This window comes from Haliotis rubra, unplaced genomic scaffold (genome assembly GCF_003918875.1).
Source record: "Haliotis rubra isolate DU_JTF1 unplaced genomic scaffold, ASM391887v1 Scf469, whole genome shotgun sequence".
Lineage (NCBI taxonomy): Eukaryota > Metazoa > Mollusca > Gastropoda > Lepetellida > Haliotidae > Haliotis > Haliotis rubra.
In genome coordinates this window covers 390,529-415,798 of record NW_025767156.1, presented here as the reverse complement: position 1 = coordinate 415,798, position 25,270 = coordinate 390,529, and positions in this window count along the sequence as shown.

The window sequence follows — 25,270 nt, the reverse complement described above, 5'->3', positions numbered from 1 at the left end:
TACTGTGATGTGTTTGTGTGATGCTCTGTTAACTATTACATTGTGTTCTTGAGTATGTTGTACAAATGCTGTTGTGGTGCACATGTTTCGGGTTGAGTTGGGACTGAGGTCTTCAAGAACGTAATATAAATTACCATTTCATATATTACATGTTGGATTTCATCCCAAGCCGTTACTGCGTGCATGTTAATGTTTTTTCCGCAATTACACGGTCTGCAAATACTATTTTCATAGTTTTGAGAATATGGTCTTTTTCAAATGCTTCGGAAGTTACGTCATATTCCCAAATTCGTAAATGTACCACTATTATCCATATTTTGTTAATCACACTCTTTAATTGCACCAACGTGGTAATCCTGTCCTCACGGATCCTAAACGTCTGTGACATAACTAAAATGCCAAGTATCACAACGGGTACTATGAAAACTAACGGAGGTGATATTGAGATTGAACGCAAACTATTACAGAAAAAGACTGATTAAAGATGGTTGGTGGTTAGTTAGAGTATCTATTCTGTAGGCGGATCACAATATGGGTAGATGATGGAAAGAGAGAATAGTTAACTTGACCATGATCTCATGAGTAATCATCCGGAAGCTGTGGGGGGGTGAACTTTACTACCCGTTTGTAACTGTAAAACTTTCGTGAAACGTCAGTCATGATTCCTGGGATTAGGATGGGATACTTGGAAGTGAAAGGGCCGTTTACCCCCTTGACAAACACCTGGTATCATCACTGCTTTTCAGTGGTCCATTCATACGAATTTCACCGCTACGTTGGCGTGTATGCCCGGTCGAATCTTCTTTTATCAGATTATTAAATGTGACTGCACTCTGACGTTGACGCTTGTACTATCTTAATAATATATGTGTGGTGGTTCAAGATAAGTCGTATATTTGAAAGACCCACATTGATTACTTTTGTAGCACTGGAAAGGCGATGAAAACTCCTATACCCTTCTAGTCATCTTACATATGGGTCTTGATTGACTTGTCACAGTGACAGGAACCACAAAATGTACTCAGTGAGCGTTTCAGATAAAAAAGGATTAACTCTTCTCTTCTGGGTACAGAAGAGACACAGGACCTAGCAAAATGGGCTTCACACATAGCACCCATGTGCGGAATTGAACCCAGGTCTTCGGCGTGACGAGCGAACGCCTTAACCACTAGGCTGAGCAAACGCCCCTCCCTATATAAATCACTGGGTTAGATATGGATGTTAGCAATGTCAGGTGTACGGTCAACGCTGTCATTGGTATTCTAATGCATCAATACAAAATACCTAACAATATATCCACAAAAGGATGATATGCGAATGACAAACAGCTTCATTACAATTTTAACAATGTTTCGCGTAGGATCTAACACCCTTTCCCAGCAAGTGATAACGGTGTTGGAACTTCCCCCGAAACGCAGCTCCTACTTGTGATAAAAAAGTAGTGTATCCATATATTGTTTGCTTACTTGGTACTCCAACTTAAATACCTCCCAAAGATGAAAATATATCCGAGCTCCGTGACTGTCTCAATACGTCTGGGCAAGCTTCCGGATACCGTCCGCTTTTGGTTACATATGTACGCTAGAATAAGTGTTTCAGTCCAAATTGATTATACAACTGTCTGTTTGGTGTCGCTGATCTAATGAGTCCGCGATCTAATGTTGGTTTGAAGATACGGAAAATGCGCCACTATCCCAATGTTAGAGAATACCTCAATACTTCTGTCAGTAGGAACTATCAGCGTCTGTTCAAACTGTCGGCTAGAATATAACGCTGTTACTTAAACCAGAAAGCGCCGAAGTGTTCGCCTAAACCAGGACCAAACAAGTTACATTGTTAATTTAAATATAAACATTGAGTTGTCTGGTCCATACAAAGCGTTGTAAGACCGGTAATCTCTTCTCACAAAGAAGACATTCTTGTCGCCAAGTTACCAAAGACCTATAGCTACTGGTGTAATGGGACTGTCAGCAATGTTAACCGTTAAGGCTCACTCTTCTCGCTGCTGAGGTTTCATTATGTTTGTAGGAGCTTGTTTCCGCAATGGCCACGGATTTCCGTAGTCTGCCAGCATTGAGGGAGCTTTTCAAACCCACTGCGTTTATGTCCCACTTGACTGTTATTTGTTTGTCGTCTTCCAACGGATGCTTACCGTCGGATGAGAACTTATCTTGTAATGTCCGATCTAAAGTCGCATGACATAGGACATGTTTTGAACGTTTTGTTTTACATCTATGGTATGCCACTAGTTGAACATTCTCATGTGCATACCTGAACACAAACTGCCTATGTCTTATTTCGGTAATACTTCACAAAACAAAAACTTGGAAAGATGAGAAAATATATTTTCTGAGAGTGTGGGTGGGGAGAGGGGTACGTATCAAGATGTCACTACACAACACTGATAAAGTATTTTTATTCCATGTTGTATAATCGGATTTGTATCGATGTTTATCGGTCTTACAAATATTTTCTCTGTAAATGTGTGTGCCAATTGCAATAGTGCTGCGACCCGAGACGAGGGGATGACAGTCTTGGTTTCTCCGAATTATGTCTCCTTCAACATAACTGTGGTATACACAGACAGGGTCTATTTTTCAGGGCTCACTCAACAATATACCAGGCTGTAAATAATCAAGCTGACACAAACTAGTGACTGATAGTATGAGCAACATCCCAGGAAGTGACACAGTTACCGTGTTTTGACAAGAAAACGTTAACGGAAACTTTAAAACTCTAGATCTGGAATATACCCCGATGTCGTTGATATGCACCTTGCTTCATTTGTGTTGTCAATGTCCTGTACTGTGTCAATGTCCTATTGTCATATACACGTAGCAGCTATTGTTTGTAGTAATAGTCAAACATGATGTCCTTGCAATATTTCTGTTGAACGTGTCAAATACCCTGACACCGATTGCAATACAGTATGCAATTCATGTAATTAATGTTTTCTTCGTCAGTCATTCTGGAATTCTGGTAGCCTAGTGGTTGAAGCGTTGGCTTGTGACGCCAAAGATCCAGGTTCGATTCCCCAAATGGGTACAATGTGATATTGCTAGAATATTGCCAAATGCGGCGTAAAACTAAACTCACTCACTCACGGGAATTCTGGATCATGTTACAGTTTGAGCACCATGACTTTGTGCCGTTGTCATACACCCTAACCCTGTACCATTGCCGAGCACCAAGATATACACGTAGTTTAAGTTCGCAATACCATACACAGGAACTGTAGAAAGTTCCGTCACCAAATCTACGTGTGAAACAATTCATTATGTGCTTACAATTAGGGCCCACTTTGTTTGACGATGGGCTGATGATTGGCATCATGAAATAAAGGTTACCGATTCATTAATAATAATTTACAATAAATGGAAAAGCCTTGTACGTGTGAGATGGCCTGTGGATTAAACATGTATTCGATGGCATGTCAGTTAAGAACATACATTTCTTTCCACTGAATGGAATATCTTAAGCAAATCTATTCCAGTTAGAACTGCCAGTGTGCGAAATAGTTTCCAACTTTTGCTAGCCAGTCGAGCTAGCTATGCTTGAAAGTTACTAGCCCACAAAATAATTCACTAACCCGAAATTTGAATGTAGAAACTACGCAAAAGATTACAAAAAGGTAAAGTACCATCAAAAACAAATAAGAAAACACTTTTTCTTTATGCTCAAATACCATCAATAAGTCATAATTAAGCTGCTGATTCATACCATAATCGTGGATGATTTAAAAGTGTATTATAACTTAACAAGTCGGAGAGAGTGATACATTTACAAAATGACCCTATGAAAATTAATTATCCAGTCGGGCCAGTGACTGGAGATTTACTGGCCCGACTGGATTTTTACTAGCCACGTGTTAGCGGGACAGTGGCTAATTCGTACACTGGTTATAACAAACAGTTTTCACATTGAGTCTTCAGTGCAGAATGGATCATTTGGCAGCTGTGAATGGAGGATTTTGTGAAAAGGTTTTGTGTTTTAAATGCACACCCACCAGTAATTGAAACTGAATATGTTTGTCAGTGCTGTCTATTTTTTAACCAGATGACTTGCGACCACAGATGTTTGGAAGAAGGTATCGAAATGGGGTTGGTCTGTTTAGCTTCCTGTACCCGGAAAAGGAAATAGTTAAGCTTCTCACGTTTTCTTGTTATTATTGTTGCTAAGACCAGTCTGTTCACACATGTACATGTAATATCAGCTGTGGCTTAGTTTAATATTTATTTTAAATGTCAAGTTGGTACAGAAATCACTGCGAAAATATTGGGGTTTGCGTAATCTATAAGACAAGAAGACATTTTGTCCTGCCTAAGTAAACACTTGGAAAGAAGAGGTTATAATTTTCACTTAATTTGTGACAGAACATATCGAAGTTCCCACTCCAAAATGCAAGAAATCTTATCTTATACCCTTGCTAGACGTTGCATTTAGCCAATATTCTACAACGATCGACAGGGCAAAGATAAGCTTTGTATACTCATGCAAATGAATAAGGGAACACATGAAAGTACAAGTGTTCCTTTATTCTTTTCCAGGTTTCTACACAAGGTATGTATTGCAGTGTGAGTGAAATTCTGGAAAAGAATAAAGTAACGCTTATACTTTCATTAGTTCCCTTATTCGTTTCCATGAGTACAATTTCACTTTCTAAGAAATTTGAATTTGTCATCACTACGGTCGATATCGTTTTAGTTTTTCAAATAAGATTATTCATCGTTTTTTCATAAATGCTTTAACTGACTACAACATACAAATCGTTTGTGGATTTCAAACACGAATGTGTAATGCCTGACGCATTTACAATGTGGTAAACTACCTCCAGTTTCGGAGGCATACATACTGCATAAGTTCAAATCAGAGAAACATGATTTGTGCACGTTTCTTATGTCGAGGCATGTTCGCTCTTTAGACTTTGCATTGTGTCCCTAAAAGTAGTTCTTAGTTATAAAACATTGGACATTAAAGCCATGTCTAGACAAAAATGGATTTGTGTGATATTCGTCAACACTAAGGGATGTGAAGTCGCACCCCTTCTTTGACGTTAAAAATATATCGAATAGAAGGATATCGACATAATTCTCGTTCTGTTATAGCTCATTCTTCTGCAGGCTCAGCATTCTCTTAGAAAGGGATAAGTTTCAAATTGGTATTTACATCCTACCTTTCATTTTATTGTAAATTTCACGCTAACATGTATTTTACCTTACGACCACATGACATGAACAATTGAATGAATGATTTGAAAAGTCAATTGCAGCCTTGAGAATGTCAAACAACCTTTCTGTCTGACCCTTTCATAAAAGGTCGAAACGACTCAGAGTTGATTGATCAGGGTCACAAAGTTCAAGTCCTTAGTAAAGCGTTATGTAAATACCTTGCACCATGCCATTTTAGGTGAACAATAGCTAGGTTTTGCATGTGGTAATGACGGGTGTCATTGTTTAGATAGGATACGGTTACCTGTTCGCGACAACTTGTTATCGTCTTCTTTGATTGGCATTCTAGAAGTTGAAGATATGACGATTGAGGACTATTTTTATGGATAAACAACTTGCTTGACAACGACATTGGAATCTATGTCGAAACGTCGCCTATACAGAAAAAAGAAGTTGTATATCCATACAAATAGTCCTCAATCTTTAACTTGTTATCGTCACTAATTGATCCGTAAACCCACGATCATGATAATCATAACAACACAATTGTGTCTCAGAAAACAGGATTGAAAAATGAAAGGGTGTCTCAGAGCCGAAAGGCATGGACAGTTAATATATACACAGATAGGGCGATTGTGCGGAGCATATATATTACACGTTAGACAACATAAAGGTGTAATGAAAACCAATATATTTGATTTAAAACAAACAAAGTACACAGGATAAATTGCGTGGTGAAGAAACACCATTCTGCAAAAACAGAATTTAGGCTTTTCTTGGTGTTGTAAAAGTCAGTGCAGGAGAATAACCAGTCTCGATTATTCGCCGAAACAGAGGCTTTTAAGATCATCACATCATTGTCAAGGTAGAACGTACTAAATATGACACTGCAGTGGACAAAATATATTTTTACAATGAACATTCCGATTTACATTGCAGATGTGGTCCTAAACACCGAGAACCTTTCTTCAAACAGTGCCAATTAACATTCCTAACAATGATCGTTATCAACATAAATGACGATGTTGTCCCCCTGAATGACCCTAGAAATACCATGTCCTGTTGTTGTCATGTTCTTGAGAAAGTAGTGGGTTACCTAGAACGCCTACTGTTCACTCAGACAATGCCAACAAGAATGCTGATATAACAGGACCTGGACAAGGACGAACATACTTCCTTGTTGATACTTTATGTGGATGTAATGGTTCATGTACTGCATAGTTCCTTGGTCTGAAGAGTTTGCAAGAGATAGTTTCAAGTTGAAGTGTCTTTGTGTTGTGCCACTTTTTCACTCAACGAACGTGCTCGTCTGCATTTGCAGAGAGCGTAACATTAGTTGTTTAATTAACGGGTACTCGGATACTATTGTCGTTTGAGAATTTAGTGCAGCTTCGTATTTGTAGTGTAAGTCGGGTCTAATTGTTTACATTTCAAGGGTAGTTTGTCCGTGTAGCTGGCACATTAATATCAAGAATGTTTTTAGTATATACGGATTTATATCTTGTTAATCACGGACACCTTCGACTGCAAAATGCGATAGAATACTTTACCACTGTTTTACGCACCAAGGTTGAACGTGAACGCGTCGTAAAACCATACGCACTGACTCACTTTAATGCTAGCATTGGCGTCTTTAAAAAACTTAGAGTGAGTGAGTGAGTGAGTGAAAATTTAGCGTCACATCGGCAATATTGCAGCCATATCGTGACAAGAACAATTTGATAAATATTTAATTCAATAACTTTAGAACGTAAAAGCCTGCCATCAAAGAACAGTAAAAAAACTAGATTATCACAGCTCTTAATTTAAAAAAAGTACGCTATCATAAACATAAATCACTATAGACACCAGTACAATATAAAAAAAATGGGATATAGATCACCAGCAACTGAAAGTTACACTGGGTTACACTGATGGAACAGGATACGATACTCCATTCTTTCGTTGGAGTCACGTCCGACACAATGCTGGGAGGCATCGTACGCGTGTTCCAGATTCGCCGTCTGTCATTGCCACCGAGGCGTGCTAGTGAAATCAAGTGATCAAAAGTGAGAATCTTCTTTTAACTCTGCACTTCCCAAGATTACATTGAGTTGCATTGATTTACAATTGGAAATCTGACCTTGTCGTAAGTTGAGTGAACACTTCGCGCCACTTCCGACAAAAATGCAGTAACAGCGAGATTTGCTTGCTTCCGTATCTATGTAAGTGTTTGTACATGTCACAATGTTGTTACTCAATATTCCGTCTCTTGGAAGGTGCGTATATATACTTGTTTTTGCTTTATGAACATTATTTTAGAAAAAAAATAGACTCAGTTCGATGAGAATCTGCACTTTATGTATTGCTTTCGTGGATTTACTTGAACAGAATTCGAAATTGATACTGGGCGTATGTATTGATATCCAAACGATGTTGATTAGGTACTTTTGAAAATGAAAAATATTTATAAAGATCCGTTGTATGCCAATTTAATGTCCGCTGACGCAGTTCGCTACAGGGGTTAGGTTCATGTAAGCGATTGAGGAACCTAGGATATACAACAAATGAATTCTTGACCAAAAATTCCACTTCGTATTAGTATCGGTTGAACGATGACGTACTTATACCTATGACTGTCTAAGGTAAGTAAGAGATTCTTTGAACATCATTGTATCCCAAGTGAGTACTGAAATGACTTTATCGATATACCCAAATAAATGTAACAATATCACATTGTTACATGACACGAATGGATAGAATAACTGCGAAAGCAACCTTGAAATGAGATGCCACAGTCGTTTGAAAAATCTTTGCTTGTCACATTAATATTGATATGAAAAAGTGACTGTAAATGCAAGATTTCCTTACATGCATTTCAAAGTACAAACAAATGTTACAATTGGTTTTAATTATTTTATCGATGGTGGTCCACTAATTACAACACTTTGTTTTTATCTAAAGTTCTATCGTTCATTGTCATTTGAATCCTTATCATTTAAAATCGTAAACAATGTCTGCATGTGACGAGCATATTTCCGCTTGCCTGTAGCCTTAACCTTCATGTGTAATGTCAAAGCTCACAGGTCACACCATGATCTCTCCAAAGCTCATGAGTTTTGAAGCACATGTTTGCCAGTGTGTATTGGACCTGTGTATGTGTATGTATGCCAAAATGTTATTTGGTTAGTGCAAAAAAATTGTTAATATATTTCACACAATTATTTGTAAATTTGTGGTTGTTAATTTTGCAATTTTAGTGCATTCTTATATCATTTGAATGTAATTGAATATGTTCTGTACTATGAAACTTGTACATTTTCTGTATTTCATAGAAAGCTATTGTTTTTTGTAGTTTTCTGAACCTCATCAACGTAACAACTCTACTCCTCAACTCAACGCAACTAATATTCATCTGTCAAGTCCTCAGCCACAGCCATGTACTATGAACTGTAAAGTCTAAGTCAACATACAATAAACCCTATTGATGCGAGTATCAGTTTTTGTGTTCCTGCTTTAACAGTAACAACTGACAAAAAGTAGATCAGCTAATATCATCATATGGTTTTGAATCTGTGAAACACTGGGTTGAAATTGGTTTTCAGTAACTCATGCTTGTCATAGGAGGATACTAACGGAATCGGGTGGTCAGGCTCGCTGATTTGGTTGACACGTGTCATCGTGTTGCAGTTGCGTAGAATGATGCTCATGTCGTTGATCACTGGATTGTCTGATCCAGACTCGATTATTTACAGACCGCCGTCACATAGCTTGAATATTGATAAATGCAGCGTTAAACAACAAACCAACCAACCAAATATTATTTGTTTCGGGTACAGATATCTTGAAGACTTCATGAGTGTACCAGACCCTTTTCGTAATGACCACTGTCCATTTTTTGTTAATTCAGAATAATGCTTATCTCATGTCTCTGCCCCAATATATATTATTACGAACGTGTCGACAATGAAGGCATAAATAATGACATATCACGCTTAGACTGAAATAGTATTATTTACGTATACGGTGATGTACACAAATAGCAGTAAAGATATCAATATTACTAAGAAAAATGTGTATCAGACCCCTCGATAAACCATGGATGAATACCGACAGTTGGATCCAAATCCGTAAAAATAATCAACACCATATCACAGCAAGACGAGGTAACCAAAACCCTGCTTCGACATATTATAGAGTATTAAGAAATAAAGTCGGAAGCAACGGAACCTCAGCTGGTAGTAGGGCTGTACTTCCGTTTGGAATAGTGCTCTCCACGTCGATGAGATCGTCTGTAAGCAATCTGAGAATTTTGCGTGAAACGTTTTGTATTGCTATTCGATTACAGGCATATAGCCAAATCTTTGAAGGGCATTTACAAGTGGAATGCATAAGAAAAGCAAGATTTATGGATGTCAAATTCTTGATTGTGACTAACACGACGTTTCGGAGTGTATGCTTACTCTTTCATTCACCTGATGAAAACGTCGAAAACGTCGTGTTATTCCAAATAAAGAAGTTGACATCCATAAATCTTGCTTTTCTTAGGCATATATATGGCTGAAATATTGCCGAGGTGACGTTAAATTCTAACTCACTCACTCACTCACTCTTAGGCATATAGCCGTCTTTAAATATTTAAACACAGAAATGACATATATGTATATATTGGTATTTGGTTATTTTTATTATCCTTATATAAATTATCAACAATGTTACTACAAACACCACTTGATGGCGAGGCGAGTGCATTGGATGAGCGTCGCATCTTCCTTGGGTGTTTTGTAAGGAGAATCTGTCGAGGAAGGTTGTGAATTCGTTGTAGGATGTATGATGAAGGTCACCTGTTCGTGGAGATTCAGGTTTCTGGTGGCGAAGGTGGTCAGGCTGGGAAGAGACATCTGGCAGGAATCTGAGACATTTATTATAGTCACGCATCAGTGACCAAAATATTGCCCTATAAAAATCCTTATCTTTGACTGGAGCCATATGATGGAATGTTTCTTCTGATGAACACTTCATTGGATATATATATATATATATATATATATGCATATGTCGGAAAGCACCAACATACCTTCTCTCCTACCTGGCAATAATAGCTGTCTACGCTTTTTATGCACTCTGTATTTGTGTTATTTTCGAATAATATGTTATAAATATTCATACTCTATTTGCACGGTTGTTCACTATCTTTAACCAAAAACAATTGCTCATGTTATACCATTAATATAAATGAAAATTAGTATTGGAGAGAGAGAGAGATTCCAGATCTCCGTAAACGTAAACCAGAAATAGGCCTAAAAGCAGTCAATAGCTGGGTTTGAAATTATGTTCTTAATTATATATACAATACCAAACTTTCCATTGTATTGCCTTATTTGAAGTGGATGTTTTTTGTTCCAACTGATAATTGGCTTTGGGGAAGTTAAACTGGCAAAACTTATAGAATCCGGACAATTGAGAAAATTAAACGTCAATGCAAGTTAATAATCCGTCATGAGAGATTATTTTTGGGGGGTAACAATATTTGAAAATGGTGTGAAGGGACGACTGAAGTGATGACACAAGGTGTCCGCTCAAAGCGCAAGTATGTTCTGCCTTTCCGGTACTTTCTGGAAAGGTTACCCGTGCAACCATGGAATACAAAGGACACGGTATCCATGTCACATCCCTACAATGATCAAATAACACTGCCACAGCTGACACACGAACAACGCCAGTGACCCATCGGTACAACATTCTGCATTGTTGAGGAAGCAACACACAAACAAGTAGAAGGAAACTTTGGCAGTTCCTGGAGGTAAACCTATTTCATATTGACTCTGTGGCTAACAAGGATATTCTTATTGGTAACTCTTGACACCGTGAAAATCCGGGATATTCCAGGTTACTATTAAAAGCATTGCTACGTTACTCAGCACGTGACAAGCCAGGGATTTGTGACTTTGCCGGTTGGGGATGTGTTAATGAACTCATGTGTACTAGTCCAGTCTCCATCTTGGTGAATGCTGGTTCGTCTTCGGCAGCTTGATTGGTTCTTATGAAGCACACCTTTGCCGTCGTTATATTAATGAAACCAAGGAACAAAAATGAAACTTTATCCCACACTGCAACGGAGGAATACAGTATGTATACAATACTATACCTTTATGTCAAGTAGGTATGGTTTTATAGTATGATGACAAATGTTATGAATATGTTTTGATCAGAAATTTGTTCATAAATCGAACACTCCATACTCCGGGCAATCTTGTTTCTTGTTTCAACATTTTCCTTAAAGGGGCGTATTCCTCGGAACGATACAATCCGGTTTTTATGAAGTTGATAAAAATTTAAAGCAAACGTCATCGGAATGTTTTTAAATGCTGGACTTCCTTATTTCCTAAAATGTATACATAAAACATGCAAGAAGTGGACATACGCATTGGGACAAATTGTGCTATCTTTCTGGTTAAATTGTTTCCTTCTGCATATGCACTTTGCTTTCAAATAAAGGAACTTATTCATGAAGTTGACTCAACTTAATATTCAAGTAAATCGATATCATTGAATAATGGTGACATTTTCTCATCTGACGCATCAATGACCAAATTGATGTCCGATGAAATTCCCTATTTGGATTGTACCATGTGTTGCCGTGTTTTTTGTCAGGTGAACACTTGATGGGTCTCCAATTGTATTACCTATTTGGTTTGTGCTATATGTTACCATGTTTTACATTTGATGTGAATGAGTGAGTGAATTTTATTCCATTTTCAGCAACATTCAGCCTTATGATGGCGAGACGGGGATTTGGGTGCCACAGAAATTGACCTCACATGTACCTAAAGTATTGTAGGGATTCGTTGTGACGAGTATAAATGTGCAGCTTAACCCGTAGTAACACTATCGTTCCCATGGGTAATGCTCAATATGCACCCCACAACTTTTAATGAGACTCAAAGACAACAGGTGCGCCATTGCAAAATTCTACTCACCCGGTTGTAACTTCTTCAGATACAAGGACCTCAGCATTAGCCCATTCTTGGAGTACGTGGGGGCAGTCAAATCGGAACTGGCTCTGTGTCTCTTTGCCACATACCTGCTGATATTCGGTTGTATTATCATAGGCATCAGATCAGTTGGAAAGGTGAGACCCCGTGACACAGACTTAATCCGCGTGGATTCCTTGCCGAAATAGTAACATGTGTTTTGTTATAAGATCCTACTGGATGGTTTGTGTGTGGCAAATAGTACACTTTAATTTCCCTCGACTGCAGAGGAGAAAGGCAGCATTTACCCATTCCCTCCCACTAACATTATCGTTGCGCATAGTTGCACTATTTGACAGGCAACTCCTGGGAAGGTAATAGCAGTCAGTTTGTTAATAACGACGTTGTCGTGAACACGCAACTGGCATGTTGTTATTAATAATAGTAATAATAAAAAAGTTGCCATCCCTACCGATGACTTGTTATTGGAAAATCGCGGAACCGACACACTCACTTCTCTGAAAGGAGGTATGTGATAACCATACATGAAGTATAGACACACATAGTATTTCACTGCGTGAATAAGGTCAGACCATTGCTTCATTGTAGGCTGTCTATGTTTCTGCCACGCTTCCTTATCTGTTCCTCATCATCCTCTGTATCCGCGGGCTGACTTTACCTGGAGGACCAGCCGGCGCTCTGTTCTACATTGGACCGGATTTCAGCAAAATACTCAACATAGAGGTGAACGTAACCTTACCTTGTTACTTATATTTACTTTTGATAAATTTCGTGGATTTATGGATATAATAATCCCCACACCAACTCAATACCATGAGCAAATTGATGTTAAACGACAGCTTGTTAAAATTCCAACACTTTCCTGATCCTTGACTAAAGTGTTTCCAGCATGTTATCTCTCTAAACGTGATGTACCACTGCAACCTAGGAACATGTTGTCATTTCACTTTCTGAAAACAAAGACAGGAAAGGAAGGCTAGGAAAACTAGAGGACAAAGCTGTGTTTTTTGCCTAAAACTGTTAATCATATAAGTAATGTATCCCAAGTTTGACCGGAATGTTTCAAATAGGTCAATATACAGTGTCTCAATTACAAACGGGAAAGGAAATCTGATTGAAATGTTTGTATTTTTTGTACTGTTTTTGTAAATACATTTGCTTTGAAGTGTTCTGTATCATCCTGGATCCGTGTAGGTGTGGCTGGAGGCGTGTGTACAGGTGTGTTACTCCCTTGGTCCAGCGTGGGAAAGCCTCATCACGATGGCAAGCTACAACACCTTCCATACCAACTGTCTCAGGTCAGGAACCTACCTTGCAATATTTTGTCTTGCCCCGGATTGCCCATTTTACAATTTATATGAGTGAGTGAGTGAATTGGGTTTATTGATGCTGTGAACTGTATTCCAGTCACAGCATGTCAGCTTCATAAGGGAGGAATGTCCGAAGTGATGGAACCCCAAACGATAACAAAGCTCACAATCTCTGGTATTGTATAACAGATGACAACAAAATCGGGGCCGACCGGGATTCGAATCCACAGCCGTCTGTTTCTGGCCTGAGACGATGGGCGACCCGTGTACTTATTTCAAATGATGATGCATTGTACACCAATTCGTTCTTTACAATGGCCACGTGTTATATTAATCCAGATCTGAGATGTCCAGCAGTATGAAAGGGAAGTGTAATCAGAGGTTCTTATTGACGTCAAAATGCATTATTATGAGAGTTACCAACGTCCGTTGTTACCAGTGGTAATATGTTCTCAGAAACCAGAGCCCTTATCAAGACCGTATCAAGTTCCTGGTGTATATTATGAATAGCATACTTGTAAATCAAGTTACAGCTTTTGATGCGTTTATGGTAAGAAGTAAAATATTGACTTCGTGGATTCGAAGCATGCAAGATATTCTGCTTAGTTGCATGTATCTGATTCGGATACACCAGTGATCCAGTGCACTTCATTTGCTTTGCAAAGCTGCATCGATTGTGCTGGTCTAGGTTTAATGTGTGCATTTGTCTGCCCATACCATTGACGTATAATTGAATGTCTTTGTGACGAGTGCCACTGGTGGCGCGGCATGCTTTCACCTCCTTTATCATCATCATCAGTTTATAGTTCGTGAACTCATGCTTTTCATATAGACAGAATAGTGATTGTTTTAAGATTTGTGAAAGGATTTACAATTCGAATAAAACGCCAAGCATGATATGACTTTCCCACTTTTTATGAGTTTGTGACAGCATTTATTAACATTGTTGTCTGTATTCTACTTAAATTGACAAATAAATTCAATGTCTCAACCAACATAAACTTTCTTGTGAAGGAATGCAGTCATTTGTACTTTCGTGAGCAACGAGTCTGTTTGCTGGTGTTTCTGTCTTCTCCGTTCTTGGATTCATGGCTTATGAAGCAGATGTGCCCATCACAGATGTTGTGTCCTCTTGTATGTATCTGTTCACATGTGTTATCATCAGGTATGCATCTGTTCCCTTGTGTTGTGGTCTCTGCTATGTTTCTTTTCACAGATGCTGTGTCCTCTGCCATGTATGTGTTCACAGATAAACCATGACATTGGTAATTATTTCAGACCCAGGCTTTGGCTTTGTTATTTATCCAGAAGCTTTAGCTCAACTTCCGGTTCCTCAGTTATGAGGTTCTGTCATTTACTCAAATTATCATAACATAAAATACAATCTTCAGATATTTCAGTATCATATTCATAAGTATCCAGTACAACATAACCTGCAAGATATACCTCAATTTGTTGGTAAATATCATTTGGGATAAATCTTGGGTTACCAAAAAAAATCCATTGTCAGACAAAATGGAGAAAAAATAGAATTTAGTTTAAAATAGTGATTTTGTGACAACTACGCAACTATGCAACGATGTAAATGTAAACAATAAAGCTATTTCATATTTATTGATCCTTTTGTCTGTTGTCAAATCTGCAAAGCAATAAGTGAGTTCTTCAAAGCAATAACACCAGTTTTTGGAATAACTGTAAACGGCTGTTGTTTACTCCAATTCAGGTTGTTTAATTTAGAATTGCTTCAGACGCGGGTGGATTTCTTCTTTCAGCATGGTTAGATACACCTTACATATATATTGACATGAGATTTCTTTCTGTTGAATATGCTATATGTACGTGTTGTTCTACTGTGGTTGTGTGACGCTAAATATTAACTCAGTAACTCACTCAGTAACTCTACTGTGGCTGTAAAACAATAATTCGTTGATCCTTGACTTTAAATATTGAACCACTGCCTCAATATTTTGATATCATTACGATAATTTTCAGTGTATTATTCTATGGTTTGGAGACTGTGATATCGGCCATAATGGATCATTTCCCTTCACTGCTGAGATGGAGACTATATCTTAAGGCTGGGCACTGTCTTGCTGTCTTTCTGCTGGGTTTGATATTCGCTACTGAGGTTTGTATTGACAGGTTTGATACCTGTTTGTTTTGTTTCAAAAATAACAATGATACCATTCAAAGATATGCACGAAAGGAAAGTTTTGTGGATGATCTGTTGGCTTGCCCAGCTCTTAGAATATCCCGTTTCGTTTATGCATAATGACTTTGCCAAGAATAATCAGTTCTTTTGTTATGACGGAATTCATATATGAAATGCGGAGTGTGATTTTGCTCACTGTTTTCACTGTTATCAAGCACGTTAAACGGGATTATATTCCCTAATATCGGCAAACCATGTGTTGCCACTTGCAGACGCCATGTTGACGAAGTCAATATTAGTCACATGAAAAGTCAATAGTGATAATGTGAGGAGTCAATAGTGATCACGCGACGAACCATATTTGAAGACAACGTCAGTAACGTTTCATCAAAGCATGTCGAATCAGTTTTTTATTGTAAGGTTAGCTCTGATATTTATCGTCTCGTCAAATGAGGTGATTTTACCAACTTGCAGAAATTCCAATGACTCTATTATGTTTCTTAATCATATTTGTGTGTGTTAATTATTCAACGATTCTTCGTATCAATTTAGGATTTCTACTTTTAGGGTGGAATGTATAGTTTGATTGGTACTTTGTGGCCACATTCCTCATCCCTCATTCCTCATGGTCGGTCTTCTGGAGTGCATCATTCTGGGATGGATATTTGGTATTGCACGGGTCCTAAAAGCCACAGAATTGTTCTCTCGTTTACCCCCAGAATCCTGGTATTCTTATTGGAACTCGGTGGGGAAAGATAGTGAGTGATGGTAGTGTTAAGAACATAATAATGATACGATTGGTTACAGGGCGGTCAGCAGAGACCGAAGGCCCGGGTTCGATTCCACATATGGCTAAAAGCGGTTTTAAACCCGCATCACGTTCTCAGAGGTAATGTATTTAATATAAAATAAAAGCGACAAACCACTTCCTTTGTATTAAGAATCAAACCCCTTTCCATTATGAAATCTCAGAATAGAGCAGTGTCCATTGTACGGCTGCATCACAACCGACATGCTTGTCGTAAGAGAAAGCTAAGAGGAAAGGGCGGTCAGGTTCACTGACTTGGTGGATGGGTGTCATCGTATAGATACATTTCTATGATGCAGTCACTGAATTGTCTGATTCAAAGGTGACCATTTTCAAAACGCCGAGGCAGTAAACAACAAACACAATCTTGTGTTTATCAATTACTTGTCACAGACACAGCCAAAGGCAAGTCAATTGTTTAGGTTTCCAAACCACTGTCAAAAGCACGTGAAGCTAATGTAAAATTCCTGTTTCAGGTGGGAATCGTGTCAGCGAGGATATCGAGATGATGACGAGGATGCCAGTCCCATTGTTCTTCAAGGTTTCATGGTGTTTGATCACACCTGCACGGCTTCTGGTAATCGGCTTCCGTAACATTTTCTGTCACCTTGTTCATGCATCTGAGGGTGTATCATCTTCCACTCCACACAATTGTTTGTTTAAAATAATTTTTTTCCAAAAAGAAACACGAATTGGTAACCAAGCAAACTGCTCGTATCAAACCGCTCCGGTAACAATGAACAACGAGAGTTCAAGACTGAGCTAAACATGTTTGCAGACTGAAATTCATTTATAGGTCAAGTTTTACGAATTTAGGCTTTGTTACTTAACACGTTACTGAATGATAAAACTGTATTTCAGTTTTTACCGTCAGTGGGAAAGGACATATTTTCACCAATATACTAATATTTCCGACATGTTATAGATGTAGGGCGTCTTCATAGTGATATGAACAGTTATATGTTTCGGAAATGTATCTATTAAACGTGTCCTCACAATTTTCAGTAAAGAAAAATAACGTATATATTAATTTGTGCTTCGTTTCGCTGCACCGGGCACTACTCCAGGCATACGACGTAACTCTGTGAACATTCGGGTCTGGACCAGACAGTTCAAAACTCTTCTTTCGTTTATGACATGATGTTAATCATAAATGTAATATGTTTGTCTTGAACATATATGTTTATATTTATATCAAAATTTGTGATATTAAACTGTGTCTTAAATTTAGTAATACTCGTTGTCAGATAATGTTTTGCATTCGTTTTAAGTTTGATAGCGGTGTTTTAGGTTTACAGCAAAGATTGTTATGTAATTTTTGCTTCTTAAATACACACTCGTAAAATCTGATGTTCATTTGGTCTCTATTAAATATATCATTGTCAATATTAAACAGATACCCCATGGTATTTGATTGGATTAATGTATTTAAATAGATGTATTTTTTATTTCGAGCACATAAGCTAGATATTAAATACTGATGATGCAAAATTACAAATGTGTATTTATATTTTAGATAATACTGATTTCCACTATGGCCCGCTACAAGCCTCCAACATACGGCAATTATGTTTATCTCCACTACGCTGCTACTATTTGCTGGTGCCTAGCAACCATTGCCTGCCTTCCCTGGTTGTCGGGATGTTTCTGATGTACAAGGAGGATGGGACGCTACTGCAGGTACTTGTCACGATACTTAAGACGCCTTGAATAATATTAATCAGAATAGGCAACCCACAGTAAAAGTATTCAAGGACGCAAATCACAGTTATATTGCACAGGGCCATCCGAGGTGGAGAATTTCGAGTTATTGGAAGCAACGTATATTAAACAATATGGCTATGTATTCGATTGACGTGATATCCAAAGGAAGGAATAAAAATTTCGACTTTGTTAACTCACCTTTACAGTTGCTATTTTGTCATGCTTCAACTTTTCAGCGTTTCAAGAAGTCCGTGAGAACAAACAGCCCCTTGGGTCCAGAGGAATCTTCCTATCGGCAAACAGTCCGACACAGACTCAAGAACACCAACTGTCTCAGGGATACCTGCTTATGAATTGTGACTTCCAAATCTTAGTAAAAACGTTCGGATTTATATAATATAGTATGTTTTCTATGTAGCTTATGATAGTAATTATGGAAATGTAATATGCTTACAGTTCTTGGCGACGAAGCAAAATATTTTGTATTATTTCGTAACTATAAAGTTAATCGAGAGAGAAGAAGTCACGATTATACACTGACTGCTACATCTTCTCGCGGCTTATGAGTACTGGGGTCATATTGATATATAAAACGATATACAACATATTTCTGTGGCTGAAAACATGTTATATAATAGGACTGACTGACTGAGTTTTAGTTTTACGCCGCTTTTAGCAATATTCCAGCAACATCACGGCGGGGGACACCAGAAATGGGCTTTACACATTGTACCCATGTGGGGATTCGAACCCGGGTCTTCGGCGTGACTAGCCAACGCTTTAACCACTAGGCTACCCCACCGCCCTTATACAATAGGAATGTCGATATGGAAAAGAAAGGGCAGCGAGGAGGAAGGCGGGAAAAGGACTAGTCTCAGCGAAGAAAGGAAATATTTGGAAAGCATATATGTGTACTTTCATCTTTAAAGGACTTAGACAAGTTTGGAATTATGTATTGTCTTTCCCATAAATGTAATTTCAATAGCATAGTTATGCTTGAACACCTTTAACAGCTAATCAGAATATAGATTCCTTGTCGTAATGTACATTGATAAGAATACATATTTAAGTTTGAATATGCATGATTTAAAAGAATACTTTGATGGAGGTCTCCAAGGAAAAAACGCTGATAGCGCGATGTGAATTTGTAATTACAATCCTGCTCATGCCACAGTTTCAATGTTGCTATGGGAGATTTGACTCCCAGTCACCAACATCATGACCTAATATATCACAGCATAAGGAGGCAAACGTTTGTGTGAGTGAGTGAGTGAGTGTGTGTGTGTGTGTGTGTGAGAGAGAGAGTGTGTGGGTGTGTGTGAGAGTGTGAGAGAGAGAGAGGTCGACTGTCAAACGTCCACCAAAGGTCAATATTCCATAGATTATATACAGACGGCCGTCATACAGCTGGAATATTGCAGGGTTAAACAATAAAACAATCTGTGGAAATGCAGTCCGTCTGTAGGCATCCTGTGTGTACCCTGTTGGTCACCTGTGAGGACCTTGTCTGCTATGCGTGTGCAGTGCGTTGATCACTAGTTTCAATCCTGTGTAGGTTCAACGAGTTGGCTACTCGCCCGTTTGTGAAACCTGCCGTCACTCACGACAGACCATGTAAGGGAAATGATTTAGGCATCGTTATACCACAATATTGATACTCCGTTTTACAGCGGCCATGCCGGAAGAGACGTCAATGGTTATAATGCGCTTTGCTTTTTCACAGACAGCAGATGACGAAAATGCGCAACACAGGGTTTTAATGAGAAATACAGATCACATTGCCGAAAATCCAAATGAGCTCATGCAATAACATTACACAGTAAGCATATAGGTTCTTAAAACCCTTATGGCGGGACCACGTTCAAGGATTGTTAGCTTCACAGACAGAAAGAAAATACGAACGCATGAAGAAATACTCACAGACAGCCAAGGCGACGACAACCTTCCATAGGTCATATGTTTGCTTGGCACAAACAAAACATCTTTCACAATATTATTTCTCAGTCTACAGAGTCTACAAACAGATAGTTCTGCTTTCACAAGATTACTTTTTTTCCGCACCACAGCATGCTGTATCATCCTGAATAGAGCTAAGCCTGTTTTACACTCAGCGAAGAACATATATGCACATGTATTGCTTCTCAATAAAACTGATGAATGGATTGCTATGATTCAATCACAGGTCCAACGGCCCAAGCTATACAGTTTAGGTGTTATTTTTGCTAAAGGATCAATTGGACTCTGTCTTGTCGCACTGTAACGTCAGACAGGCGGAAATTGGCCCATTGTACATCAGGATCATGGTGTGCTTGGGGAAGTCAAGAGAAGCTTTTGTCATTTGGCAGGATTGTGACCATGCAGAAATTGCGAATATACATTTTGTTTGTGTGAGTGTACGTGCGTGCGTGTGTTTGTGTGCGTGCGTGCATGCATGCATGCGTGAGCGCGCGGGCGCGCGTGTGTGTGTGTGTTTAACGCCTAACTCATCAATATTCCACCTTTATGGCGGGGTCTGTAAGTAATCAAGTTTCAGAGTCTGGCAATTGGGATACGGTGACATGGCATGTGTCAACCAAGTCAGCGAACCTGGCCACCCGATCCCATTAGTCGCCTCGTACGACATTCATGAGTTGCTGCGAGTTTTAATTTTCCCTCTCTTTATACTCTTGCATAATGCCCGCTAGGGGTTTGCATGAATCAACCCTGCCATGAAAGATACATACGTGCCGTTTTCAATTTAACCGTTAATAATTGTTTGCCTTTATGCAATTTTGTGATGTCGAAAATCGTTTACCGTTTAAACCTTTCCTGTTTCATAACGACCAGGCTATATAAGCTCAGATCCATTTGAGAAAAAGGTGTCACCATTATTTAACAAAGTTATTTATTTTGAACAGCAACAAACCGAGTCCTATTTCAATACTCAATACGACGCAAAGTGCCTGCTTACCAAAGAGGTATACCAAAATAGAAAGGTGGGTTGACCATCTAACTGTCTTGACCTAGGTGGTATTGCAAACCCCTGAAGACTCATAAAGAGACAGTATACTTCACCATGCCTTTGTTTGATTTTGTCCTCGTTCAGACGAAGAGTCTCTTTCGAGAGCTCTATAAATATATGTGTTCGTCTCATAACAAATGAGATCCGTGAAGATCCGTGTGTTTTCAACTATCCGTGCTTGTCGGTCACAATTATGTCCACTCTTGACATTTCAAGAAAATTAGATGTATGGAAATCGTTTCATAATATGAAATTTGAAAGTAGTTCCAACAGAAATGTTTGCGTTTGCTTTATTTTTTGTCATTCTGGAACAGTTTTCATGTGGTAATCTAACGTGGTAATCTAACGAATTAGATGAAGCGATCAAGGGGTGCATTAGCAGCAGCTACCTACCATCCAGAGCCATGTATTGATAAGCTGCTGGAAAGGTGATTTGATTTCATTTGTGGAAGGTTATATCCTTCCCATTCCAGTGTGCAAGCACTTTTGCCAACTTTCTTTTCAACTGGGAATTTGGTCGAATCTTTTGAATCAGGCAGCTTCTCTACTTTCATCTGTCGAGATTTTTATTGGTACGATTACTGCGCACTAATGATAACCTGTAGCAAAAAGACATTCCAGATTCAACACATACAGTATCGATTTGCAATGGCCTTAATCATATCAATTTGTGATTTGTTTTCAAAGACGCAATATAATGTTTATCACCTTGAGATTTCTGTGAACGACCCACTCTTCATATTTGAATAAAACACATCAACACTGGTGAAAGAGCTACGTGCAAAACATTGTCGTTGAAGCTTACAGAGCAGATTTGTTGCGTTTTTGTAAGAAGGAGCCTCTTGATCAAGAACACGAATTACTTTGATGTGGTATTCGGAGTCATAAACAGCATCTAGGCATATGCCAGACCATAATCCTCCAAAGGGCCGTTTGGGTGGTATGTCTTCTCAGACGAGTGAGTGAGTTAATTTTACGCCGCACTCAGCAATATTCCAGCTATATGGTGGCGGTCTGTAAATTATCGAGTCTGCACCAGACAATCCAGTGATCAACAACATGAGCATCGATCTGCGCAATTGGGAACCGATGACATGTGTCAACCAAGCCAGCGACTCTGACCACCCGATCCCGTTAGTCGCCTCTTACGACAAGCATGGGTTACTGAAGGCTCATTCTAACCCAGACCTTCACGGGTACCTTCTCAGACGACCACTGAGGTATTTAAAACAGTAACACAAAATCATTACGTTATTTTGAACGGCTATCGGAATCCTTCCCGATATCTTTCTTTGAGCTTTAAGATATCTCTTGGAACACTTTAACACACAATTAACGTAGGTGTCGTTAAAGGAGTATTGACGAATCATTAAGGCAAATTACTAATTCTCATACACGGAAACAAAACGGGGAATGAACACAATTACAAAGGTTGAAACCTTGTGACCTGTAATTCTGACTGAATTTCCCTCCAGGAAACAATGTATCCTCATGTCCACATTGAATGCACACAGACGAAGAAACATTTCGGTATCGTTGGATGAGTGTGCGACTAGTCATTTGTGAGCGAAACATCTACTTGTCATTAGTGGAACGAACTCGTTTTTTTGAGCAATGACCACAAATGAAGTAACTGTAGCCTTGTGAGCCCTGATATGTCGGGTCTGCTTGCGTTCCCTGTTTCGTGGATAACACATGATTATTCCGGACCAAACAGTCGGAACAAATGCCACTTATTTCACGGTGTAGTTTATGCTCTGATATGTCGACACATTTAAATATTCCTGGTTAAAATGCGATGGGTTTATGTTACACTTGCATTAAAAGTGAATCTTTCGTGAGGATGCTTTCCGAGTGCTGCGTTAACATTAAATAATAAAACATAATTTTAGAAGGTTTTTCTTTCACACTCACCGCAGTATTCACCAATATTTGAAATAGTTTTATTTCACTGCGACTAGTAAAACTTCAAATAGGGGCTAGTAAAGCCAGCGGTTAATAGTATGAACAACGTCAGGGGAAGATTTCACAGTGCTTCAGCACCCTGTTTAGCTTCTTTGGACACGCATAAGCCAGTGAGGACAATTATTATCAAGACTCTTCATATTCCATATTCTTAAAAGCCTTTTTCAACACAGTAAAGTGACGTAAATTAAACTTGAATCATCATTTTACTGAAGTTAGATAGCAAAGTAGATTGACCTGATTCCAGTAATGATTCTTTCTTCTCCATTGACGTCAAATTTAGTTGATCACCAATATCAATACACTGTTACTTTGATGTTTTTACGATGTAGTTAGGATCCCTTAATAACCTAGATTTCCCTCCAAATAGCACCAGGGAAACATGAAACGCACTCTAATGGATTACGTTGTGACTCAAAGGCTCATATGGTATTAAACAGGCACTGCATGACTTATCGCTGAAAATACATTTCGCGAGAATACTTTAGATTCCCTTGCTTCGTATTCTTTTCCTGAATCAATGAAAACTTACTTTGTGTCACACTACATGCATACTCCTTTTAGTTCCTTTCTCTGTACCTTTATAAATGTTAGTGCTTGTTATTGTTGAGGCATCTACTTAATTGTGCTGAAATGGAGTGGAAAAAATAAAACAATATGGCCTGTAAGTTTAACGTAACGTAACGTAAGTTTAAGGAATGTCGGTGATCTAATATTGTTCAATACTGGTCAAATAGCCACTTCTAACTGATAACCACCATGAACTTTGAAGTGAAGTCACCACATTTGTGTCAAGTTTAGATCTAACTACGCTCGTAGAAGACTCATTGTCTGTATGAAATTTGTGATGACTTCATCTGTTGTTGTTGGTGTTGTTTAACGCCGCACTTCCATCTATATGGCAGTTGTCTGTAAATAGTCGACAATGGACCAGATAATCCAACGAACAACATCATGCGCATCGATCGTCGCTATTGGGATACGATGTCATGTGTCAACCATGTCAGTGAGCTTAGCCATCCGTTTCTGCTAGTCGCATCTTACGCCAAGTATTGGTTGCTGAAGACCAATCCTCCAAATATAATTCATCGCTGTTTGACATTTCAAATCGTACAATGTTAAAGAATGTATGTGAAAAATTCCTCAAATTAAGACGTTCCATTTTAATCGTCAGTTATTGCTTTCATTGTAACCGCTGACCATGAATCATAAGAATGTCATATTCCAGCAATCTTAAAAAACAATCTTCTCATTGGCGACCGGCGGCATTGTTAATAGCTAACTTGTCTTTGGTGTAATAGTTTGTGACTGACCTGTCCCTGGGTGAAACAATTAGTACCCAAGCTGTCATTGACCTCTGTGTGGATCATTATTTCAACAGGAGGATTTGTCCTTTCCCGCTGGTGCAGAAAGGACAACTGAAAATAGATAGAATAAGGGTTGTCATTTTGTGTCACATTTGCTAGACAGGACATTTGCAGAACAGGACAACAACGCAAAGTGTCTGCTACCATAGGGTTAGAAACAGAAAGGTTGGTAAACCTTCACCTGGCTTGCATTGCAAACCCGTTCCTATAGGAGAGTGCTTACCAGAGTTCATCAGAGAGTTTCACTGATTCACTCATAACAATTTTCATTGCTTTTTGCCATTTACGGTTAATGGAAACTGTTTCGTCGGATATTCGACACTTGTTATTCTCTAGTTTTGACGTTTTACATATATTTTGTGAGGGTTGTAATTCTATTCCAATCAAATGTTACGGAAACAATAAAAGATCATGATAAAACGTCAGATATTACTAATCTGACTCATAAACTACATAATTAGCTACGATGTTCAGAACGTGATGTCTTATTTTTATGAGCAATAGTTAAAGGTTTTGGTTTCTCATTTTTGCTATCATATTAAGACTCCAACTTCTAACCCGAATGTTGAAGTTCTAGACATTGAACTACTTACTAGAACAGCAAAATGTTTGCATCCAAATAGGAACCAGATGTACTGAATTCCTAGATTGATTGCATTTCGAGGAATAGAGTTTCAACACAAAAGGTCATTGTTTCCTAAACTAAGATAGCAAGATACTGAAATATGTTTGAAATGCATTGTGGCTGCATTAGAGGTAGCTCATTACGTTTGGTAAACTTTGACATTTAAAAAAAATGAAATTTGAAAATAGTTTCAATA